Genomic DNA, 12,213 nt, shown 5'->3' with positions numbered 1-12,213 from the left:
TACTCAACCACTCAACCAAAATTTCCTTCACAGATGGTATTCTGTCCCAAGGAAGTGGTACCCTTTTCTACTGTACTGCTTCAAACAGGTGTTTAGTATCCATTTTAAAGCTACCTACTTGCTCTCTCTTTTCTGTCTTTCTATAAAAACTATGCCTGAATTATGGTGTTTGAACTTGAATAATCATCCCTAAAGTGAACTTCATGGTATCTAAACAAAAGAAAACAAACAAACAAAAAAGCTCATTTTAAATTTACGTTGTATAGGCATGTGAAGAAAACTGCTTGAAAAGTTAGTTCACTACAACACTACAGTTGCAAGGTGCTCAAACTGGAGATAAAAAGTAGCCAGGTATCCTACATAACAGTGGGAAAAGAAGCACTCTAGGAGTTAATGAAGTAATCCAAGACAGTGAGGGCAAAAACAGTTTTGGAAACTAACTTACACAGTGGTGTCTGGTTATTTTTATTTTACTGACTGCTTGATATAAATAAAAATTTAATAAACAAGCTTGCATTGCAGTCTACTAAGGAATCATGCCCTGAGAAATGAAATAAAGTAAGAAACATACTTTAAGCTTTGTCCCAACACCTGCATACCACAACAGAAACAACCGAGGAATGATAAGGTTCTCAAATTATATAAATAAATAAGCACAAGGAAAATAAAACAGAATAAAACCTACCCAAAAGAGTAAATGTAATTTTTCAGGTTGAGATTTGGAAGTGACTTAGCTTCAATCTTTCGTTTTTACAAAAAATTAAAGTGTCACAGTGTGTACTGTGATGATTTTAAGTATAAAAATCTGGATTTTTATATTTCTTGGAAAACTGTCCTGCTGTACATAGCACTAGCCTTTAAATTTATTTTATTGTTAGAGAATGGAAACAATACAATCATAGAATCATTAAGGCTGGAAAAAACATCTAAGATCATCTAGCACAACTATCAACCCACCACCACCACATGCACTAAACCATGTCCCTAAGAGCCACATCTACATGTTTCTTGAACACCTCCATCAATTCCACATGACTTGGAAAATGGAAGAAAAGAAGGCTATAATGGAGGATCACTTAGGCTTAAAACGACTCATCCCCCAAAAAAGATTGCCAGTAAGCATTTAAGTTTGTATTTAGAACGCACAGGAGTAAAAATTCAGTGAAAATGTTAAAGGGTGATCCTCCCAAAAATTCAGCTTGACGCAAAAAAAAAAAAAAAAAAAAAAAAAAAAGCTTGTGATTGCCCAGTGTCATCTCTTCACTGCAAAGCTCTTTTACCTGAGTAAAATTTAGTTAAGAACTATGTATGACGTTACTATTTGATATGGCTGTGTACTTTGTCTGCACTAGAAGTACAATTTGCTCTAGATAGAATTCACCAGCACACTTTAGGTCTAATTCTATTACTAGAGCTCAGTACAAGCTATTTTAATTCTATTTTAGCTTTGGGAGGAATTAAGTAAGTTTGGCTAATTTACAGCCATTACAATAGGGGTGGTGTGTCCATCCACAAAAGGCAAGACCATCTGGCTGCCTTATATGTATGCAACCACAAAGGAAGGTGCACATCCGCCATGAGACATGTCATGTCTTCATTTCAGCATAATTAGGTATTAGATACAGAAAGAGAAAAGAGGTCTTTAAGATTTGTCAGCAGACTGAATCATAATTACAAGCCCACTTGTTTTTTTACAATAGATGTAGCCTATAACAAACTTACAACTTCTGCTAGTGAACCTTCACAAGTCTGCAAAATCTTATGTAGAATGTCTCAAAAATAGATCTGTAAAACTCACCAACAGAAGTTGCAACTTATTACACAATACACTGATTCAAGGAAGAGATACAAGAAAGTCAGATAGTTACTAGATAAATAAAGCTACTACCAACCTAGCATGTCTCCTCAACCCAAAATGTCAGTGAGGCTAAAAGTATATGAAGTAGAAGTACCTTTACCCTAGTTTTACCCTTCACAGCAATTACTGCGAAGGACTTTTGATGTTACTTGCTAGGAAATTCTTGTGTTGTATTGAAACAAAATGATGTTTATTTTTTGCCCTAGCTGCTTGAGAACTGTACAAGAATATGAAACTTCTGTTCAGTACAATTAAATGGCATAATGGACTAATACATGTGGTGAATATGTTGAAACATGATTTAGAATTGATACAATGCAATGCACTGCAATTTAATTACCTGACATTCAAACAGACAAAATTCTGGAAATGCAGGAAGTGTCACTACATAATCTTAGCTTCAAATCTAATCAGTTTGTATCATCAATACGGGCATCGCAGCATCGGAGGGCAAGCACATTGTGCAGGAGCTTGGAGAAGCATGATCTCTGCATGCTTTGGAGCACAGCCATGCCATGTGCCACCTGCCCCCTCCCAGCTCTCACAAAGACTTCTCCGCTCCATCACAAATGTAAAAGCATCCCAGTTTGGCTTTTCTTTCTCTTTTTTTTTTTTTTTTTTTTTTTTTTTCTCTCTTTATGTTGCTTGGATATAGCAGAAAGTGCTCAAATACTTGCCTTCAGCACAAACAGCAAAGGGATTCTCGAAGATTTTCTTTCCTTTCTCCTCCCATTTCTGCTTACAGAGGGCATTTGGCCAGCACACCAGCAGCCTATCCTGGAGCACATCAGCTGCATTCAGGCAGCAAACCACACAGGTCTCGTTCACCCCGGGGATGTCCACTAAAACTCTTTCCCTAAGCCCACCCAGGGGTACTACTGGCTGTTTTTCACAGATTTTTCTGCCTGGAGCAGACGAGGCCTCAGGGAGGTCACGTTGAGGGCCGTTGTCATGGCAACGCTGCCACACGTGCCATCCTGAGACGGCTCAGGTGTCGGAGCACGGCAGCCTCGTGCCACGTCCGGGAGGTGCTGACTTCCCGCTTTGCAGGGCGGCCCCACAGAGCTCTGCGAGGCTCGCGGATCTCAGCAAAACAAGGGTGCAGAGACCGTATCACCTCTCCTCCTCAGGGCCACTCCAAGCCTGGATTACGAGCACACTAGCAGCCCCTGAGCACACGTAAGGGAGAGGCAGTGCATTGCCCTCAGCAGGAGCAATGAAGCTGTTGGTGAGGGGACAGTGCAGCCGGTAGCACTTGTTCTTCACAGTTACTTGGAGGTACTGCAAACCACACAGGTGTTACTCCGCTTTTTGTCTCTTTTGTTCTTCAAGCAATAGGAAGATCCTTCAAAGAGACTCAATCTCCCTCAACTAGATTCAAGGCTATTTTTTTTCTGTGATTGTTACACACTCGAGAGAAAACTTAAAATAACTTTACTCGGGCTTTGAGTGCTGGCAAGGATTGCAGAAAGAATGGAGAAAGCTTTATGATACTCAAGAATTGCACCTACATTCAACAGCACCTCTTCATGCAATCCTATTTGAAATACCTTCATATCCTGTATCGTATATTTCTCACAACAAACTGAAATAACATGCAGAAACAATTTCAAATGTTAATGTAAGACTTCAACTGTTGAAGACTTTAAATGAGAATGAATCCAAAATCACATCCGTTTTATGTGAACTGTCACATGGAGAACTCTTGAATCAATTCTATGCATTTCCATCCTATCAGTTTGTTACACTCTCCAAAATTCAGTCACGATCTTTTTCAGTATCAGGGAGAAATATCAGTAAACTGAAGCAAGAGACTTTTTCCATTATTTTGGTACTGCTGAAGAGAAATGAATGACACATTCACCCAGGAAAGTGGAAGATATTTTGCCGCATGCCAGATCCTCTGTGCAAGAAAAGAGACTTCCACAAGCAAAACCCAAAAAGTAGGTAATAACTATCTGTGTTTAGGGAATCTGATTTTCAGTAGTGCTGAATGTTCTTTGGATTATTCACTGATGATCACAGTGCTGATCCAAGAAGTTTTGATTTTGACACCCCATTTTAGACTCAGACATCCTAAAACACGATGCATAGAGCTGGAGAAACAAAGATCTAGGGAAATAAGAAAATGTTTATAACTGTAGAAAGAAGCATCAGATCTGCTCATATAGCACACTGAATAACACCAGGGTGTTTTAGAGGAGGTGATGATATCTTCTGCAAATGCTGCTGGAGGGTGTGCTGCCAAGTTATCTTATTTATTTATGATGACATTCTGAAAAGAGATTTCCCTAGATAATCCAGTCTAGTGATTGGTTGGATCAAAGTATGTGCTTGTACTGCTTATTCTGCCTTCATGGTTTTTTGCAATCTATGCTAGTTCTGGGTCTCATCGTACCCTATAGGAAACCAATTTGAGGAACCTAAAAAGTAGAAAACTATTTTCTGTGGGTTTCCACTTCAGTTCCATGAACTAGTTCCTGCTCATTCAGGTCTCAAAGCAAGGGAAAGGAGCATGGGGGGAGGGGAGGAGCAGAACTTTCCATTTTACAACAGGCTGTTTGACCAGCTTAGTTTTAAAATGAAGCCTCTATGCCACAGTCAACACAGTTATTCCCAAAAGCCAGAGACTTGTCTGGTGCAAACTGGTAAAAAAAAAAACACCAGATCTCTTTCTTCTTTTTTTTTCCCCCTCCATCTGGGGCATTGATCCACATGGTTTGAAACTCACTTCATTGCAGTTCTACTTGATCTACTTCCAAACCAGTATGCAAAAAAGAAATTGGGACAACAAGAAACACTGCAAATTATTGAAGAATGTGAAGTTGGTTTATTTAAACACATCTGAGCACATAAATCAGTTATGGGCCTGTATGCTCTTTTAAACTGTGAACTAGCCAAAACTGATGCTATACCACCTTGGTTGGTTTTGTTTTTGTTTTTTTTTTCTTGACTTCGCTATAATGGACAATGATATTTTGGAAGTAAAAACTCAAAACTGAATATCAGTTCTTTTCACTGTTTGATATTTCCTTCCATTCTGTTCCAGGCTGCAGGTTACATTTCGTGTAACCTAAACTTCCAACTTACTAAATTTTCAGAATTTTATAAGAATGCTTTGATAAGTCTTCCCTTGCAGTTACTGAGGTCTATTTGAAATGGAGAATTTTTTTTCTGGCCTTCTCTGACCTGTTGCTTGTCTACCTGATTTTGCTAAACATTATTTTCTGAAAAAAACAGGTAGTAGTAGTACATCTGATCACAGAATACTGTCAAGGCATAATGTCTCCACAGTGGCTATTTTGGATCTATGCTATTTTATGACAAAAAATAGAGAGCGTATGAGGAAAGTTTTATCTGATTTCACCTAAACTTTGAGAAAAATAATGTCCCATAAAGCACATGGAAGTGAGCAACAAATCTGTTTTCGGCCTTTCTGATCTCTCAACAATGTTTTCCTTTTTTTTTGCCCAGGGTAAGATGTTTCCAAACCTAGCATTAAGCTGAAAATGTAAGACTTCATACAGTATTTGCACCTCCATTGAATATTTAAAGTGTTTGAACAGGAACTTTGAATGTGATATTTTTTTTTTCTTTTTTTCCCCCCCTTTACAGACTGCATTAGAATTACAAATAGGAAATGGCCAACATTTAAAGAGTTGAAGAGCAAACTGATCTTACATTTATCAATTTGAAACAGGTTTCCAGTCAATAAAATGCTGGAGATCTGGGAGTAACTTATCTAAGATACCATCAACTCTTGGAAGAAACAGTACATTTTCTTCTGATAAATTCTTTGCAATACCAAAGTATCACTAGGAATATCAATAAACATATATAGTGGAAAAGGTTGACTCACAAAACTGATGAGTATCTAGCTACAAACCACTTCTTCTCAAGAAGCAGCCTTCACCTAGAAGAGATTCTCTTTTCAGAGGCTAGCTCATAAATGAACACAGGGAGGAATAGAAACCTAGGTCAACCCCTTTCAGTCAATTGCAATTCTGGTAAATTGCTTGCGTCTGTGCTTCCAGCCACCCCCTTCATCAGGTGCTCAATCATCATTTCAGGCCGTGACATAACAGTTCCCTTACAGACATATTGAACAGAATGGATATTTTTGTAATTGCCAGCAAGATTTTATGTTATGATTTCTATGTCTTTATTAGTTCATCCTTAAGGAAAATACTGTCTACTTGTTCTAATTCATTTCATCTTTACTGTGCCACACATTTTCAAAGCTTTATAGAGTGAAAATTGTATCAAGGATCCCAACAAGGTACTAGGCATACTCAGCTTCCCACAAATTCAAAAAAAAGTAGTGGAAGCTCCCCAGAGCACTTACCAACTTAAAAAGCTTGAGACCTCAGGCTGTCATTTACATCTAGAGTCTACTGCAGATGATATAAAGATGTAAAATTGGAGGCCTGCCATACGCTTAGTTTTAAATAATGTTCCCATGCAAGTATGTGGTTCTTTCACACAGAGACTTTATCACTAATAGTGATTGTGTAATGACATTCATTTATACAGCCTTGCAATCAGCTGCATCAATGTTATCTGTCACATGTATAGTTTTCTGGACTGCTTCTTAAAGATAATATTGATGGTATTACTTGAAAACACCCCTTTGGCTTTTGGATTCCTGCTATAGATTTTTGTTTTTCTACCTGTAATGCTTGTTTCTCTCTAATATGTAAGTGTTTCTTCAAAGTAGATCTATAACAGGGTAGTTTGGATTGTGTGCCTTAGTACTGTCTGCACACTATTAGTATTGGACTCCCAAGGGCTGTATGTGCAGTGAACCACAATGAAGATGTTGATGTTCCATAGAAGGGCTGATGTGACAAATTACTGACCTGTTTTGGAGACTAAGTGACCAAACCTTTGTCAAGATCTGTATGTAACATTTTTATTCAGCATAATTCCTGTAGTTTTAAGTATGGTATTTGCCCTGCTGAGTGTTCGATGTGGCAGTTTATCAAGAAAACAATTGCAAGATATAGTCACTGACATGATTAGTTGTGTCTCTCCCAAGAAAAAAAAACAAACAAAAACACATTTCTCTATGATTCATAACCTGTGCTGGCTTAAAGTTTATACAGCTTCTTGCTATACTTGAGGTCTTTAGGAATTCTTCCATTATCCTCCTTCTCCAACTCCATTTGAAAGAGTATTGGAAGGGGCACGTGTCCTCATTTATCCATAATAGAGATGTCACTCTTTCATTCCACAAAAGTATGAGTGGCATTTGTTTAAACTGTAGTAGTATCCTTCTTTAAGATGATCAATTAAATCACTTTTCTTAAGATAGAAACCCTTTTCACAGCTGGAACTTGAACAAATGTTAATAGTTTCAAGTTTCTGAGGCTGATATCTGCTTTTTATCAGTTTAGAGACTTCTGTTAGAAAAACAATCATGGATTTGCAAAGTCCATTACTTTCTCACTTCCTAGTTGATTAACTAATTAGACTAAATTTTCTCTCCATCATTATAAGTAATATTTTTCTCACCAAGACACATTTACGAAGCTTGTTTCATTTTCATTCCTAATTTCTTACATAAATATTAAATAATGAACAGAAATTATGGACAGGTACTTCTGTGATGTTCTTAAAAGTTGTTCTGTGGTTATGTAGGGGAACTGTTAGGTCACAGCTTGAAATGGTGATTGAGCTCCTGGTGAAAAGATGTGGCTGGCCTAGGGACCATAGGTAAATTGTTAGTACCTATGCCCACCATGTAACCAGAAGGGATGGACCCAGGATGGAGCCACCCTGAGTTCATGTAAAGGCCAGCCACTAGAGAGAGGTTATTTCTCTGACCTAGGCTGCTTCCTGTGGAGGACTGCTGGATAGCTAGCGTACCTTTGCTAGCTGGGTGAATTTTATTCTTCTTTCTGATGTGACTCTTTGCCTACCTGTGAATGCTTTACCTGGTATTGCTGAGAACCTGTCAGAAATAATTTTGCTTCTTCAGTGGGTGGTGATAAATGGAGTTAAATTCAGCTGGTGATCAGTCACAAGTGGTATTCCCCACGTGTCTGTACTGGGACCTTTCCTGTTTGTTGTCTTTACTGATGACCTGCACAATGGGGCTGAGTGCATCCTCAGTAAGTTTGCAGATGACACCAAGCTGGCAGGAAGTATTGATTTGCCTGGGGGTAGGAAGGCCCTACAGAAAGGTCTGGACAGACTGGATCCATGAGCTGAGGCCAATGGGATGAAGTTCAGCAAGACCCAGTGCTATGTCCTGCACTTTAGTCGAAGCCCCAGGCTGGTTTGGGATGAGTGGCTGGAAGACTGTGTAGAGGGAACGGACCTGTGGATGTTGGTTGATGCTTGGCTGAATGTGAGCCAGCAGTGTGCCCAGGTAGCCAATGGCATCCTGGCTTGTATCAGAAATAGTGCTGCCAGCAGGAGCAGGGAGGTGATCATCCCTCTATACTCAGCCCTGGTGAGGTCACACCTCGAGTACTGTGTTCAGTTTTGGGCCCTTCACTAGGAAAAAGACGTTGAAGCCCTGAAGCGTTTCCAGAGTACAGCAACAAAGCTGGTGAGGGGTCTGGAGCACAAGCCTTTTGAGGAACAGCTGAGGATACTGGGATTATTTCCTCTGTAGGAGAGGAGGCTCAGGGGTGACCTTATTGGTCTGTATGACTACCTGAAGGGAAGTGATGCTGAGATGGGTGTCAGCCTCTTCTCCTGTATAACTAGCAATAGGATGAGAGGGAATGGCCTCAAGTTGTGCTGCGGAGATTCAAGTTGGACATTAGGAATAAATTCTCTGAATGAGTGGAGTGGTGATGGAACAGGTTGTCCAGGGAGTTGGTGGAGCCACTGTCCCTTAAGGAGTTAAAGAAGAATTTAGGTGTTGAATTGAGGGACATGGTTTAGTGGGAAATGTTGGTGATAGTTGGGTGGTTGGACTGGATGATCTTAGAGGTCTTTTCCAACCGTGGTGATTCTATGATAAGCAGAACAGTCTTTAATGCCAGCATTCTAGTTTGTGTGAAAATTATATTCTTGTAAAATTTTAGGGACAACTTCAGTTAGACATATTCATTCAGTTGGTCTCTTCTTATTAACAGATCTTCTCAGAAGCGCTCTCAGTTTTATCAAGGCATGATAGTTTCTATCAGTAAATGGGACCTATATTGTTTTCTCTGATCTTGCTATTGGAATAAATACAACGTATGACTTTATTTTGTTTAGTATCTCATTGGTACCACTCCATAAATCTTTGTCATTTGTCATGCATCTATGCAGATATTATTTATTTTTGGTTCATCAAGTAGTTTGTGAGGTTTCTCAGCAGAATCAGCATCCACAATGTATTTTATTTTGCTGTTACTTTTGCTGATATGCTTTAAGTGTTTCATTTATGCCTGCAAGATTTTACATAGGTGCATTTTTATGGAGCAAAAATGGCTCTATAACATACAATGTGCATTTACATGTATTCCACAGTACTATAAGATTCTCAGTAGGAAACACAGAAGCTGTTGTTGTACTTGATGATTATGCTTAATTTGTCATTTTATTTTTGGAATATTCAGCAAATTGAGCTTCACTGTGCTACAGATGTGGCCAACAGAGAATTTGCATTGATGGTCTTTCCTCATTAGCATCGGCACTGTCTGTTGTTCTAGCTTTCATCTTTCCCATAACTGTTGCTTTGTTGTTTTTTATTTTATTTTATTTTTTTTTCCTGCAAGGACTCTTAAGCATTTAAATGAGCGCAACTTGCTGTTGTCCTCTCTCTGCAGTGGGATTGTCATTTCTGTCCCTGCTGCTGTCTCACATGCGTAGATTTCCCGAGGAAAAAAATGAATTCTGTGAAGTATCTTGCATAATTGTCTGTGCCTTTGTGATGTGTATAATGATGTGCAACATTACTTTGGAAAGGCTAAAGCAGTGATCAAAAGTTAAATCCTTGTTGCATGTCTGATTCATGTTTTATCAACACAGATGGCAAGCAGTGGTCACACTCACTTCTGCAATGATATACATCACTGTACAAACAAGTCCTCACTGGATGACTTTTGCAGAACTTATCTCCTACCAGGTGCCAGGAAATAATTGAGGCTTTGTGCACAGATAGCAGTGTTGTGTATTGAAAAAATATCAACACCAACATGAAAGTGTAACTTAAAAGTGCTGGGTAGATGTTGTGGCAATAATAGAATTCATACTAAAACTATCACATATAAAGTAGTGCTTTAACTTGACCTGTACTTTTCATTGTTTCTCTCTATTTTAAATTTACTGCCTCAACTAAAATTAGTTATTAGTGTTGTGGGGCTTTTGTTTCCCAAAAATGGGAATGTTATTTGAATAAATTTGGAAGTATGAGTCTCTGCATGTGATACTCTGTAGACCTTTGTTATGATGAGAGTAGGCTTAAAATGGAAGTCAAGATCCATTGTCAAAAAGCTGATCCTTACCATCTCTTGTATTCTGTATATGGATGAATTATTTGCGTGCACCCAGAGAAAGAAGTATTGAGCTATAAACAATCATTCTTTAATATTATCATGGCTGGTTTTTGGTTTACTAGTTCTTTCCAATTTTGATAAACCTCAAAGTCCCAACACTGTTTTTCACAAGTCTTTTTTTATTTTTACTTATATCAACTCATAACTCATCTTAAAAAAAAAAAACCCTCACTGACAATTGAATACGGTTGACTTGTGACAAGTGTTTATGAACAGAAATCTCTCTACTTATCATTATTTATTTTTAATAACCAACTAATCAAGATTGATTTATTCTTATTCTGAAATGTCTTGCATGATATGAAAAACTCTTCCGTAATGAATTTTTTGGAATTCTGCTATTCACCTGAGATTTGAAAAGCAGTTGATATCACCATCCATAGCCTTAGGTCTCCAGACTGTGTATTCTGCTTAAGAGTATATCAAGACAAATCCTGTTAATAGGCCTGCCTGGAGCAGAGCCTTATTATTCTGCAGCACAGTTAAGTTATATTGCAACATCTTTTCTTCAAAGGGAGTGTCCACATTGCTACACTGCAGTATTATCTTATATGCAAAAGTTTGAAGGACCTGCATTAAAAATGAAGTGTTTAACCATTTTTATAAGTAAATTGTTATTAGAACAATCAAGGAATTTACTGAGATGTTGATCAGAAGCATTTGTGCTTATAGTGACATAGCTGACTTCAGAGAGCAGCAAAAAGAGTATGTCAATCAAAAATTCAAAAATAGTGTTACTTTATTTAAATCTGATATGCTCTCTATATGTTGTGTTAAAATGCATGGCTCCTATTTCAATAAGAATAATTATACCAGGACAATGAATGGCATTTTGTGAAAATCTATTAGCGGTAGAAATACTTGGTATTTGGCATTCAGAGTCTCTGATTATTCCACTCATCAATTTGAACTGATATGATAGAAATACTTTTTTCTTTTTTAATGGCAGGAAATATCATCTTATGATAAAAGCTCTAGTAAATGTCTTTAATGGTTTAGCCTTCCACTGACTTGTCTGGGCTGTAGGATAATAACCAGAAGGTTCACTTGCTCTCTTCTTGAAACAAACTTTGTGCTCAGAGACACTAAAAATTTACACTGAGGCATTACTAAAAGCAGGGCTTTGTTTTGATTTGCTAACCTGTCAATTATAACAAATTTCAAACACTGTATCTCAGGGGACTACTTTTATGCAAAACTGATATAATATTCAGCAAACTTTCCCTATTTTTCTCCATTAAATTCCTTTTCTTGTCAAATTGACATGATTGCAACTATTAGTAACAACATTATCTCATGTTTCTCTTGATCACATCTTAAAGCTCAATAGAACATTATCCCTGTTGTCATGGCAAGGAGATACAATGCTTTTCTAATCTTTCAAAGCCTTTAATTGCTTCAATTAAAATGATATCATTTGTGTAGCATGTTTTTTCCATAACACTACACAGTGTAACATTGTCAAAGAAAAATCTGAAGAAGGCTTACTATAATTCATGTGATTTTTTTTTCCATGCAAAATCCAAAAATCCTTTAAAAATTACCAGCTGGTAGGCTTGTGGTCTACTGATTACTTACAAAGATACATAATGGAAAAATTAGATGTCACTCTGATTGGACACCCTCACAAAAAATGTTTTGAATTAAAATTACAGCAGAAGGCCATTAGTGGGTGCAGCCTGGTCTGCGGTGAAACTTCTTTGAAAATATTTCTGATGTATATACTTATAAGTCACATCCTTGTACAGTAGAATAACAAAATAACACAGAACTTTTGTTTAACTATAACATTGTAGGCAAATTTTTTTGCAGGTGAGAAAATAACTGGATGTGGATATTAAGTACATGTTCATAATG

The sequence above is a fragment of the Phasianus colchicus genome, chromosome 4, assembly GCF_987193195.1.
Source record: "Phasianus colchicus chromosome 4, bPhaCol1.hap1.1, whole genome shotgun sequence".
In the NCBI taxonomy this organism is placed as follows: domain Eukaryota; kingdom Metazoa; phylum Chordata; class Aves; order Galliformes; family Phasianidae; genus Phasianus; species Phasianus colchicus.
This window is presented reverse-complemented; position numbering follows the sequence as displayed.